The sequence below is a fragment of the Phycodurus eques genome, chromosome 20, assembly GCF_024500275.1.
Source record: "Phycodurus eques isolate BA_2022a chromosome 20, UOR_Pequ_1.1, whole genome shotgun sequence".
Taxonomy (NCBI): Eukaryota; Metazoa; Chordata; class Actinopteri; order Syngnathiformes; family Syngnathidae; genus Phycodurus; species Phycodurus eques.
In genome coordinates this window covers 15,345,000-15,358,470 of record NC_084544.1, presented here as the reverse complement: position 1 = coordinate 15,358,470, position 13,471 = coordinate 15,345,000, and the positions used below count along the sequence as shown (strand labels likewise).

At 42.2% G+C, this 13,471-nt stretch overlaps 1 pseudogene; it reads left to right on the top strand.

The window, feature by feature from the left end:
* The first annotated feature begins 12,538 nt into the window (after positions 1-12,538).
* Positions 12,539-13,471, top strand: part of LOC133396153 (protein OSCP1-like) — a 112,094-nt pseudogene continuing 111,161 nt past the window's right edge.

Sequence of the window (13,471 nt, the reverse complement as noted above, 5' to 3'; positions counted from 1 at the left end):
CATCAAGAAACTTTTTCTTTGCTGCTTTTGTTGTGACGCTTCTGGTCATCTCCCGTACATCTCACCAGATCAACCAGACCTCCTGCAATCCCAACATGTCTACCATACTCAAATCCGACGTGAGCTACACTGAAAGATGGGTCTTTGTCTTGGCTACGTGCTTGTTGATGGGCAGCTTTTTCTTGGGCGTTTACTTCTGCAACACGGTGGATGGTCCTGATGAGTTGTTGCCACCACCCCAAATGGGAGCAATAGCTCGGTTCTACACAAGAGTCCATTTGAAACCCGTAGTCCATGTCAAACCTGTAAGGGCCTGCATATGATTTCACAGAGTATGTGTGATGTCACAGGATATGTGTGAGGTCATGAGAAATGATCAATGTCCTAGACCAGTGTTCATACTTCCAGCGTGTTTTTGTTGTTATTCTTAAATAAATGGTTCGCTCTCTAAAGAGTGTTCCTCATATCAGAGATGGAAGTAAGTCACGTGTGGAAGTCACAAGCACGTCTCAAGTGATAACAAGTCTCAAGTCCCTAGTCACTGTGGGAAAAAGTCAAGCAAGTCAAATGGACACCATTAAATTTTAAGTGAGTCAAGTCATTACTTGGTTTAAGCAAGTCCCAAGTCAAATCATAAAAGCTTGCTCCAGTCGCAACATGGAGTGGTGGTAAAATGTTTGTTCACAAATCATCAGAGGTGGCTAAAGTAGCCAGATATTATACTGTTATATATTATTATTGTAATATTGTAGAGTACTGTTACTTTAAAATAATATAAACTCAATAAACTTAAGTAAAAGTAAAAAGTAGTCATCCAAATATTTACTTGAGTAAAAGTACTCTGAAAAAACTACTCAAGAGTAACCTGTGAGTAACTTATGATTTTTATAAAAAATCAGAGCATGAAAATCAAATAAAATGAAAAAAATAATATTATCTGGGAGTCGACACACCTGCCACCATTTCAATTTTTAACTGCCCAAAAACCAACAACATGCATTGGGTCCCACAAACATTATTTGCTTGATTCAGTTCCTCATTCATGCTGTTTGCTGACCAGACGATTTTATTTTATGCGCACCATAGGATAGGCCGACTCTTGCCATATCCACTGCCAAAACAATAGAAACATCTGCAACTTAGCGCAAGGTGTTTTGGGCCCAAGTTTGGGCAGTCACAATTTAGAAGGTGCATGACAAAGCTGGGCGGCATGGTGGACGACTGCTTAGAGCGTTAGCCTCACAGTTCTAAGGACGCGGGTTCAATCCCCGTCCCCGCCTGTGTGGAGTTTGCATGTTCTCCCCGTGCCTGCGTGGGTTTTCTCTGGGCACTCCGGTTTCCTCCCACATCCCAAAAACATGCATTAATTGGAGACTCTAAATTGCCTGTAGGTGTGACTGTGAGTGCGACTTGTTGTTTGTTTGTATGTGCCCTGCGATTGGCTGGCAACCAGTTCAGGGTGTACCCCGCCTCCTGCCCTTTTGACAGCTGGGATAGGCTTCAGCACCCCCGCGACCCTAGTGAGGAGAAGCGGCTCAGAAAATGGATGGATGGATGGTTAGTTAAAAACATTTGACTGGAGGCCTTTATAATCGGAAATTAATCCAAGTTAAATAATAAGGATTAAAGTATGCGCGCAATCCTGACTACATCCTCAACACTGCGTTACCACCCACCTCTGCAAATCATAACACTAAAGTATTCACACCTTATAAAAGTTAAATGAACAACAACTGAGATTACTGTTGAATGTATGGCACTGAATTATTGAAGTTGTATTTCAAACTAACTGAACTGAACTGAACTTCATTTCAAACTATGCTGTGTACTTTTGTGATGACAGCTTGAACTCCTCCACTTGGGGCAGGATCTCATCCCCGACCTGGAGAGGGCATGCCTGTGTTAAACATAAATAAAAACAGAATACAATGATTTACAAATCATGTTCAACCTATATTTAATTGAATACATGACAAAGACAAGATATTTCATGTTTAAACGGATAAACTTGATTGTTTTTAGCAAATAATCATTAATTTAGAATTTTATGGCTGCAACACGTTCCAAAAAAGCTGGGACAGGTGGCAAAAAAAGACTGCGAAAGTTGAGGAATGCTCATCCAACACCTGTTTGGAACATCCCACAGGTGAACAGGCTCATTGGGAACAGGTGGGTGCCATGATTGGGTAGAAAAGGAGCTTCCCTGAATTGCTCAGTCATTCACAAGCAAAGATGGGGCGAGGTTCACCTCTTTGTGAACAAGTGCGTGGGAAAATAGTCGAACAGTTTAAGGACAATGTTCCTCAACGTACAATTGCAAGGAATTCAGGGATTTTATCATCTACGGTCCATAATATCATCAAAAGGTTCAGAGAGTCTGGAGAAATCACTGCATGTCAGCGGCGAGGCCGAAAACCAACATTGAATGCCCGCGACCTTCGATCCCTCACGCGGCGCTGCATCAAAAAACCGACATCAATGTGTCAAGGATATCACCACATGGGCTCAGGAACACTTCAGAAAACCAATGTCAGTGATATAACTGTCACTGGTTAACAAGGGAATTCTGAGTCCTTGTATCTTTTACATTGTTGAAATCAAATGTTTTCGGGACATTAATTGTTCATCATTGCCAATTGTTCACGTGTCTCTGATGTGCAGATTTATTATAAGTTAACCAGCATCACCTCTAAGTGTTGCCAAAGCACCAACAGCTGTAGAAAAGTGCATATGCCAGCCATGAAGTTGGCGTGAGGCCCCGTACATTTCCACGCTCATTTCACTCTTGATACATCTGAACTTTGCCATGAAAAAGAACGTACGCAACGTTTTTGTGATTATTCACCTTTTGTACACACAACAGCACTGGAATTCTCATTAACAACGTGCCGATGGTTCGGAACCTAAAGAATGCTACTGTAACCATAATTGCTTACCTGTACCGCGTCTAAATTCGACTCCGACTCCCGAACTAAAACTGTGTGGCCACATTAAAGCTGTGCATTTCTTTGCACTTTTATATTTACTGCACCCTCACTGTATATTGTATATATAACAGTATAAAATGAATAAAATACTTCTACTCCCGCAATTGTTTCAGAAAAAAAGCCACGAGTGCAAAATAACAACAACAACAACAAAGCAGCAATGTAGAAAAAATTGAAATATAACAATGTCAACATCAAAACAAAAAATACCTTCCATTGAATGATATTGTGAAAAATAAAGTCAGTAGTGCAAATAAAGTGTAATCTACAATTGGCTCTCATTCTTAACCTTTGGATTCATTGAGGTGCCCTTTTACCTCTGTTCCAATATTGACAACAGATATATAGTGTTTTGTTGAGGAACAGTAACATATTTACATTCTTCCCTTTTATTGCACTTCTTCTCTGAGTTACTAATTTTCCCGCCTTAGACAAAATAATTTCTGCAGGTACAGATGTTGCCATTAGTCCCAGCTGTTTCTTTGCAATCTTGTTCGGACGGGGAAATGTTGGCTCATTCATTTTCCAGTGGAAATTCGAGTAAACTGCATCACGCTAGTATCGATTCGATACCAATACTCAGCTTGGTATCGATAGTATTGATATATAGATCGATTCGCCCACCCCTAATATGGTGATGCTTTACCTTGCTTGTGACTCAATATGGTGGCTATTTTGGAGTAACGTGTTACCGGCATCCCTGAAAAAGAGCACGTCCGTGCTCTCCAAACCCTCGATTTCGTGGAATTCATTAACTTGAATGGTTTAGTCGTGACAGCAATTTGTTGGAGCTCAACTTCCTGCCCTAAAAGCTTACAGTTGCCAGTGAACAGACCTAGTAAAAGGTGTGACCAATCAGAACAGCCACCGGTCACATGACCACAGCCTCACCTCTCTCTTCAATTTCAAAATAAAAGTCCAAATTCATTTTTCTGGGGGCTGTTCCTGCAAAGTTCAGCAGGCGTCCACAGGAATTTTCTAGTTGTAGTTATTACAAAATCTCCAAATATGCAAATTGAGAAAATACTGTTTAGCTTTGATTTTTTTTTTGAAATACTTTTTTAGAGCCTCCGCACTCTAACCTTTCCCACCTCACTCTAGCAAACACAATACACACACGCAATTGTCTTTTTTTCCCCCGCAATTTCACTCACTCTCTTCAAGTCCACACATCAGGTTGAGTATACATTTTCAGAAATAAAAGTTTGACACCGGGATAAAGATGGGAAGTGTGTCAACATAACGTCTGTGGGGTTCAGTATGCAAGGCTCGAATCAGATTTGTGCCAAAAATTATTGGGTATTGAGGTTTTTATTTATTTTCCCTTGTATGTCAATGCGTTTCATGCAAATTCAATGGATAAGGTTTTATTTTGTTTTCATCCCTTAAAGCTTCAATTTGTTCGTTCATCTCTTTATGGACAATCATCGTTTTCTTTCCAACGATTTGCTTCGTATGATTGCTGTCATGAATTAAAAAAATAAAATACATTTAAAAGGGTGGATGACTGGTTAGCACATCTGCCTCACAGTTCTGGGGACCGGGGTTCAAATCCCGGCCCCGCCTGTGTGGAGTTTGGATGTTCTCCCCGTGCCTGCGTGGGTTTTCTCCGGGCACTCCGGTTTCCTCCCACGGGGTGCTGTTGTACAAAGATAGTAAAGTAAATGCATATGACCTTCACATTAGACCTTGGCAGTGATAAAATTCATTTGTTGCCAGCAGCAAAACAACTAAAACATTCGGAACACCTCATGAGATCCAATTTTCGGGGATTGAGCAACATGGGAGGGTGAAAATATTTGGGACAACTCCTGGTGTCATGTAGTGCACTTGTGGATTCTCTTCACCTCATTCGACATTTCATCCATCCATCCATTTTCTGAGCCACTTCTCCTCACGTGGGTCGCGGGCCTGCTGGAGCCTCTCCCAGCCAATCGCAGGGCACACACACATTCACGCCTACGGGCAATTTAGAGTCGTCAAATTACCTACCATGCATGTTTTTGGGATGTGGGAGGAAACCGGATTGAACCCCGGTCCTCAGAACTGTGAGGCAGACGTGCTAACCAGTCGTCTACCGTGCCCCCCATTTCCATTTCAAAACTCTATAAACACACAATACAAAGCAAGCATTATCATGTGACAAACAAAGAAAATAAGACGGGCAGACAAAACTTCTTCAATAAGACATTGGGAGCTATATTCCTCAAGCAAAAAAAAAAAAAAAAGTTTATTCCTTACAATCAAAATATTTTTTGCTTGTGATGACAATATTTAGATTTGCGCTGCCTGACTTTTAGTTTTTCTTTTTGGCACAAACGTCTCGGGTGGGCGGGCTTTATGAGGAGTGCCTCCTCATTGGCTAATTCGTTTTGAGTGATACCTAATGCCCCGGATGCGATTTTTTTCCCGTGTCACGTTGAGCACAGCCAGCGACAAGAATGCAAGATTAAATATTTGATCACCTTAACGAAGTGTATGTTATATATGTTGTCAATGCTGTAGTAGGAAGTAGTGATGCTCGTAACATGTTAGAAGCACACAGCTGCACTTTATCAACAATTTAGCAGCTAATAACCGTTAGCTATATTGCTAAACTTCGCTACCATACTGAGTTGTCCGTCCTGTATACGACAGTATATGGCCATTGGGCACATTTCTTTATCATCTTATGATGACCTGAGAATTATATTGCTTAAAAAAATTCAACCAGTACGATTTAAAGATGGAATTAGCATAAAAGGGAAGCACAAATACTAAATCACAGGATTTCCTGCAAGAGCTTGATTATATACAATATCTACTTTGAGAGTTAGCCAGTCTTTCTTACTTGGTGTTGAGAAAAAGAAAATAATTTCAGATAGACAGTTTTCCTTTCTATAATCTTCGAGTTTATTTCAGAATCAGAATCAGAATCATCTTTATTTGCCAAGAATGTCAAAAACACACAAGGAATTTGTCTCCGGTAGTTGGAGCCGCTCTAGTACGACAACAGACAGTCAATTTACAGAACACTTTGGAGACATAAAGACATTGAGAAAAACACTGAGCAATAAAAGGTTGCTAATAATCTGGTAATGGCGGTACTATTTTTTTTTTTTGGACAACTGTGCAAAAAGATGCAGAGTCCTCTAGCACTTAGAACAGTTCGAATGACTAATACTGCAATAGTCCCGTGCAATGACTATTGTGCAAAAGGCGCCGAGACGTCAAGAAATGTATGCAGTTTAAAGTGACTAGTAGTACAATAATCTGGGACAATGTCGACTGTGCAAATGTAGCAGATGCGACTCAGGCACATGAGTGGCCAGTATTGGTCAGCAACAGATATGCAAATAGTGCACGTGGTGAGACTACTACAGTGAGTGCACGAGTAATATATTATTGGCTCAACAGAAATGTGACAACAAACAAGACAAAAAAATGGCAGCATGTTGCATGGACTTGCAAGTTAACTGTTGAAGAAGTTAATGGTTAATGGAAGTTAAGTTTTCCGGGCACTCCGGTTTCCTCCCACATCCCCAAAACATGCGTGGTAGGTTACTTGATGACTCTAAATTGCCCATAGGTGTGAATGTGAGTGCGAATGGTTGTTTGTTTGGATGTGCTGTGCGATTGGCTGGCAACCAGTTTTGGGTGTATAAACACACAGAAAACACAACATAAAAAAACCATTAAAAAAAACAGTCTGATAACTTAATCCAATCAATATTATTATGTTGTGTGAACGTTGAGTTGTACTTCCCAAAGATTTTGAGCAGCCTCCTTTTCGCTCTCTTTTGCCCCCCCCCCCCCACCCCGAATAAAATCTGTCTTGTTATCAGTAAGCTACTCCCTTTCAGGTCTCTAGGCCTCATTCTCACTACTTCGTAAAAACAAAACAAACTTATTTTCTCCTGCAGTAAAAGCTCAGAACACATAACATGAATAATTACACACAGCGATACATACATTATCCACAATGAACAACCGATCTTCCTGTAATCAGTCAAACAAACCAGTGCAAACTCTCGGCCAGTCCCAAGCCCGGATAAATGCAGAGGGTTGCGTCAGGAAGGGCATCCAGCTTGAAACTTTGCCAAACAAAACATTCCTACAATTGAATGTGGGGACTTTTAATGTTGGTACTATGACAGGAAAATCTCGGGAGTTGGTTGACTTGATTAGGTGAAAGGTTGATAAATTGTGTGTCCAGGAGACCAGGTGGAAAGGCAGTAAGGCTCGAAGTTTAAGGGCAGGTTTGAAATTATTTTACCATGGTGTAGATGGGAAGATAAATGGAGTAGGGGTTCTTTTAAAGGAAGAGTTGGCTAAGAATGTCTTGGAGGTGAAAAGAGTATCAGATCGAGTGATGAGGCTGAAACTTGAAATTGAGGGTGTTATTTATAATGTGATTAACGGCTATCCCTCACAGGTAGGATGTGACCAAGAAGTAAAAGAGAAATTCTGGAAGGAGCTAGATGAAGTAGTTCTGAGCATCCCAGACTCAGAGAGAGTTGTGATTGGTGCAGATTGTAATGGACATGTTGGTGAAGGAAACGGGGGTGATGAAGAAGTGATGGGTAAATACGGCATCCAGGAAAGGAACTTGGCGGGACAGAGGTTGGTAGACTTTGCAAAAAGGATGGAAATGGCTGTAGTGAACACTTTTTGCAGAAGAGGCAGGAACATAGGGTGACCTACAAGAGCGGAGGTAGAAGCAAGCAGGTGGATTACATCTCGTGCAGACGATGTAATCTGAAGGAGGTTATCGACTGTAAGGTAATGGTAGGGGAGAGTGTGGCTAGACAGCATAGGATGGTGGTGTGTAAAATGACTCTGGTGGTGGGGAGGAAGATTACGAAGACAAAGGCAGAGCAGAGAACCATGTGGTGGAAGCTGAGACAGGACGAGTGTTGTGCAGCTTTTCGGGAAGAGGTGAGACAGGCTCTCAGTAGACAGGAGCTTCCAGAAGACTGGATCACTACAGCCAAGGTGATCAGAGAAACAGATTGGAGAGTACTTGGGATAGAGATGGGAAGGATGTGCAGCAGGTTAGGGTGATTAAGGATAGAGATAGAAATGTGTTGACTGGTGCCAGTAGTGTGCTGGACAGATGGAAAGAATACTTTGAGGAGTTGATGAATGAAGAAAATGAGAGAGAAGGAAGAGTAGAAGAGGCAAGTGTGGTGGACCAGGAAGTGCCAATGATTAGTAAGGGGGATGTTAGAAAGGCATTAAAGAGAATGAACAATGGAAAGGCAGTTGGTCCTGATGACATTCCTGTGGACGTATGGAAGTATCTAGGAGAGTTGGCTGTGAATTTTTGACCAGCTTGCTCAACAGAATTCTAGCGGGTGAGAAGATGCCTGAGGAATGGAGGAAAGTGTGCTGGTGCCCATTTTTAAGAACAAGGGTGATGTGCAGAGCTGTGGGAACTATAGAGGAATAAAGTTGATGACCCACACAATGAAGTTATGGGAAAGAGTAGTGGAGGCTAGACTCAGGACAGAAGTGATATTTGTGAGCAACAGTATTGTTTAATGCCGAGAAAGTACCACAGATGCATTATTTGCCTTGAGGATGTTGCTGGAAAAGTACAGAGAAGATCAGAAGGAGCTACATTGTGTCTTTGTAGATCTAGAGAAAGCCTATGACAGAGGACCCAGAGAGGAACTGTGGTACTGCATGCGGAATTCTGGAGTGGCAGAGAAGTATGTTAGAATAATACAGGACATGTAGGGCAGCAGAACAGTGGTGAGGTGTGCTGTGGGTGTGACAGACGAATTTAAGGTGGAGGTGGGACTGCATCAGGGATCAGCCCTGAGCCCCTTCCTGTTTGCAGTGGTGATGGATAGGCTGACAGATGAGGTTAGACTGGAATCCCCGTGGACCATGATGTTTGCAGATGACATTGTGATCTGCAGTGAAAGCAGGGAGGTGGTGGAGGAACAGTTAGAAAGATGGAGGGATGCACTGGAAAGGAAAGGAATGAAGATTAGCCGAAGTAAAACAGAATATATGTGCATGAATGAGAGGGGTGGTGGGGGAAGAATGAGGCTACAGCGAGAAGAGATAGCAAGGGTGGAGGACTTTATTACTTGGGGTCAACCATCCACAGCAATGGTGAGTGTGGTCAGGAAGTGAAGAAATGGGTCCAAGCAGGTTGGAAAGGGTGGAGGAAGGTGTCAGGTGTGTTATGTGATCGAAGAGTCTCTGCTAGGATGAATGGGAAAGATTATAAAACAGTGGTGAGGCCAGCCATGATGTACAGATGAGAGACCGTGGCACTGAAGAGACAACTGGAAGCACAGCTGGAGGTGGCGGAAATGAAGATGTTGAGGGATGTGATTTCTCACCATCTTTGTTCCTTCCCATCCTTTCTTACACATTTTCTTCATCTGTGGTAATCTCACACTTTCTTTTCAATATTTGGCCCTATCAAACATTGTCTCACTTTACACACAGAGCTTCCCAAGGTGTCTCTTCTCCAAAAGACACCGTCCTCTCCGGTCACCTGCCTCGAGACAGGTTTCTACCCCGACAAAGCCGACCTTTTCTGGAGGAAGGACGGCGAGCAGCTCCACGAGGGTGTGGAGATGGGCGAGACGCTCCCCAACCACGATGAAACCTTCCAGACGACAGCCCACCTGAAAGTGGAGGTGACGGCCGACGTGGAGGGCCGGTATGAATGTGTGTTCCGACTGTCCAGCATGAAGGACGACATCGTCACCAAGCTGGAGAGAAGAAGCATCCTGAGCAACGAACGCATCCAAGGTGACCACATGAATTGGTGGATGTCAAATGCCTTGGATTCATAGTGGAACAATGATTCACATATTTTCTTTTTTCCTCGCTTTTTGTTGATTTGTGAAGGGGAAGAAAAGAAGAAGATGATGGTGACCATCACTGTCCCTTTGATGGTTCTTGCTCTGGTGGTTGTGGTCGTCATGGTCCTCGTCAAGCTGTACAAAAGCAGACAAAGTGAGGGACACAAATGTTTGGTATGTCAGGAAGATTTGTGCCATTTGTAACAAAAAGCGCCCGAAACTTTATTTCTCTTTTTTTCATTTCAGCCAAACATGCTCCAGCTTGTAAGTAAAACATGTTCTGTTTCCTTTGAGCTGCAGTAAACAAAGAAGTCCTGTGAAAGTCTGAAGACATTTTGTATAAAAGTGTTTGCATGGCATCACAAATAGTCAGCTATTGAACAATCTAAACATGAATGTTGATTTTGCTGTTGTTATGGAGAAAATCACTTTCTCCCTAATACAGAGAATAACAGAAAGACTTTTAAATTCATAATTAAATGAAAATGTTCTTGTACAACTTAGTTGAGTTGTGTTCCTTGGCCCTCAGTACTGAACTGTGGGAGAGCCATACATGGGCTAATTCAATTATAAGCGAGCAACGCCCATATGTCCGGTTTGAAAGCCAGCAGCACTCGCCCCAAGATGGCGGCAAAACACTTTTTTTCTATCAGACAGGTTGTGCTCTGACGAAATGAAGCTCATCCTCTCACCTCAATGTAGTTCCTTCGCCCCAAGATGCCACGGGATGGCCGCCAAAGCAATATTTTATCTGAGCTATGGTTTTGATCAGAGCACAAAAACAGCGAATTACGGAGGATATGTTCCCGCAAAAAACACATCTCTCACTGTGTTTGCACTCCCGCAGCTGTTGACAATGATTCCGAGCTCACGTCTAAGCCCATTTCCGAGTTGGCTTCTGAGACTGTTTCTGAGTGAGACACAGGAACCTTCACATTGTGAGTTAGCTCACACAGAGGCCACATGCTCTGGACTCTTTCAAGGTGGATTCATGTGCTCTAATCGCTATGCTCGTCTTCCTCCAGGTGTTGGAACACAAGAGGATATTGCCACGTAAACGCTTTCTCATCATGCTTGGATTTGAAAACAGAGATGGAATTGGTTCTTCATAGAGATGATTGTGCAATTACAATGTTTCTGTTAAGTTCACGCTCAAAGGCTTTTGCTGGTTTTGGTGTATTGGAGGAGATTTGTTTTAATTCATCGGGTTGCTTTCTTCTGTCTGTTAAATTTGTAAGAAATCATCACAGTAACACCGTGAAAGGATTTCTTCTTTCTTGGTCTCAAACAGTTGAATAGCTCGGATGAGTTTTGATAACATTGTGTCCATTGCTCATTTGCCGTTCACTCCTTTTATCTCTGCAATATATTTATATAATCCTGTTCTTGATTTTATCAAACAACTCTGTCAAAGCATACTTTTATCAGAATGTGACAATGTAGTTGATCGGAGTTGTTATTTAAACTTTAGGTGGACATATTCAACCAATAGATTGATGATCAATGACAAAAATGCAAAATGGAGTGCACTCCTTGGCTGCTGATGAGACCTGTTGAGTCACGCTCAACAGGTTTACTGTCGATAGAAGTTCAGCATGACATCAGCTATAGGAAGTTGAGCGACGCACACGTCCACTATGGCACAACTCCAATTCTGATCAATATATATTTGTTAATATGATGTAGTGACCCCCCCCCCCCCCACAACTGATAAAACTACATTCTCCCAAGTCGCCTCACTGTGCGAGACGGCCACTAAAGGATGCCTGCTGGACCTGAAACTAATTAGCAGCTTCTCGTCGAATCTGGATTCCTGTCATCAAAGACCCCTTTGATCTGCAGCACTCAAGATAGTGGCCAAAAGGTTGGGAAATCCTCTCTTCAATAAAACCAAGTTGGGACAGATCGACAACGACAGATTTTATTTGGATAGGCCACAGATTGAACTATTACTCCTGGACAATGAGTTATTTTTAATCACCGCTTTTTTCAGGAGCACAAATACATCAAATATTAAAACATGCACGCAAGGTGCATGAACGCCCACTGGGAACAATTGCTGGGACAAAGGCATTTGAGAGTTACTGCAATGTGGATTTCCATCCAGGGTTTTCTTTAACTGGAGATAAAATGTCTGTTTTGATATTTCACGAACTCTGCAGAAATATTCTAAATGTATGCCTTGATGTATGTGCCATGGTGTCAACTTAGAGGTCCAGCTGTAGGTTTTGAGAACTGTTCCTCTTGATTTGAAACCAAAGAGTACAAAATGATGTTGTATTGAACAATTAGTTGATTGGCCAAGACTAAAATTGAGACAATCATTCTATATGCTTAATCTATGAGTAAGAGTACAAAACTGGGTGTATTTTAGATTCCTTTTTTTTTTAGACTCCTCCCGGTGGGACATGCCTGGAACATCTCACCAGGGAGGCGTCCGGGAGGTATCTGAATCAGATGCCCCAGCCACCTCATCTGGCTCCTCTCGATGTGGAGGAGCAGCGACTCTACTCTGAGCCCCTCCCGGATGATCGAGCTTCTCACCCTATCTCTAAGGGAGAGCCCGGACACCCTGCGGAGGAAACTCATTTCGGCCACTTGTATACCCACACCATCAACGGGTGCGGGGATTGCCTCGATGTCTTGTTTGGAATGTACGTACAACATTGTTCTCCAAACATACTGCAAACACCTCCCTCTCTTGCGTGGAGCATGTCGACAGCTATGCGGTTTTGGAACGTCATGAAAGAGGTAGCCTTGAGCTGCTCACGCACAGCTTCGAACCCATTCTGAGTCCAATTTCCTAATCTCTGTACATTGAAGTGGATATAGTTTATCCTATCAACATTTTTATTAATCGTACACCACCAGCATATGAGGGACTCAAATCCTCCTGCAACTTGGTCAGCTAATTTGTATTGACGAGGAACCCCACGAGGAACACCTATGGCATCGATGTATGTTTTATGTTGGATAATTTTTCCCCTGCCAGGATAAATCTCTTTTTTGTCTATGTTCTAGATTTGACAACAACATTGGTGCTTTTTTTTTTTGTTACGGGATATATAGGATCCCATGGTTTACACCTCTCAGTTGGTATCATTCAGGGTGGGACGTCCCATACACCACATTAACAAAACCAACACCACAGTAGCCAAAGTTGCTACACAACAACCTATCGAATCTCGTAACCAACGCGGGTGTGCCATTCTGCTGAGTTCTCACTAAACGGGTTGGTGTCATTTTTCTTCATTTCTTCACTGACCAGCAAGCGATTTCAGAATCTACACATCCGCTCTGTTATCAGACTTTTGCTCACCTTCCCTATTTGAGTACTCAGCTGAAATGACTCTTTTACAGTGTGTTAAATGAACCCACGTGTTTCTTTCTGGTATTTATTTTTTTTATTTATTTATTTTTTTTTTTGTAAAGTGTCGATGTATCTGTGCCACCATCCCTCCGGTTGAGACATGTGACACACCATGGCTCAATATAGCAGTCCATTTGAATAGGTTTTTTTGGAAGTATTTGTTTCCCTTCTGTGCTAATGTAAATTTCATTTTGTTCTTTTGCACCTTGTTTTTTCCAATAATTGCGTTCTTGTTGTGGAATACGCATATTGGCTATTAGTATAGATTGTAACATCTTTATTTATTATTAGTTTGCATGCCTCGG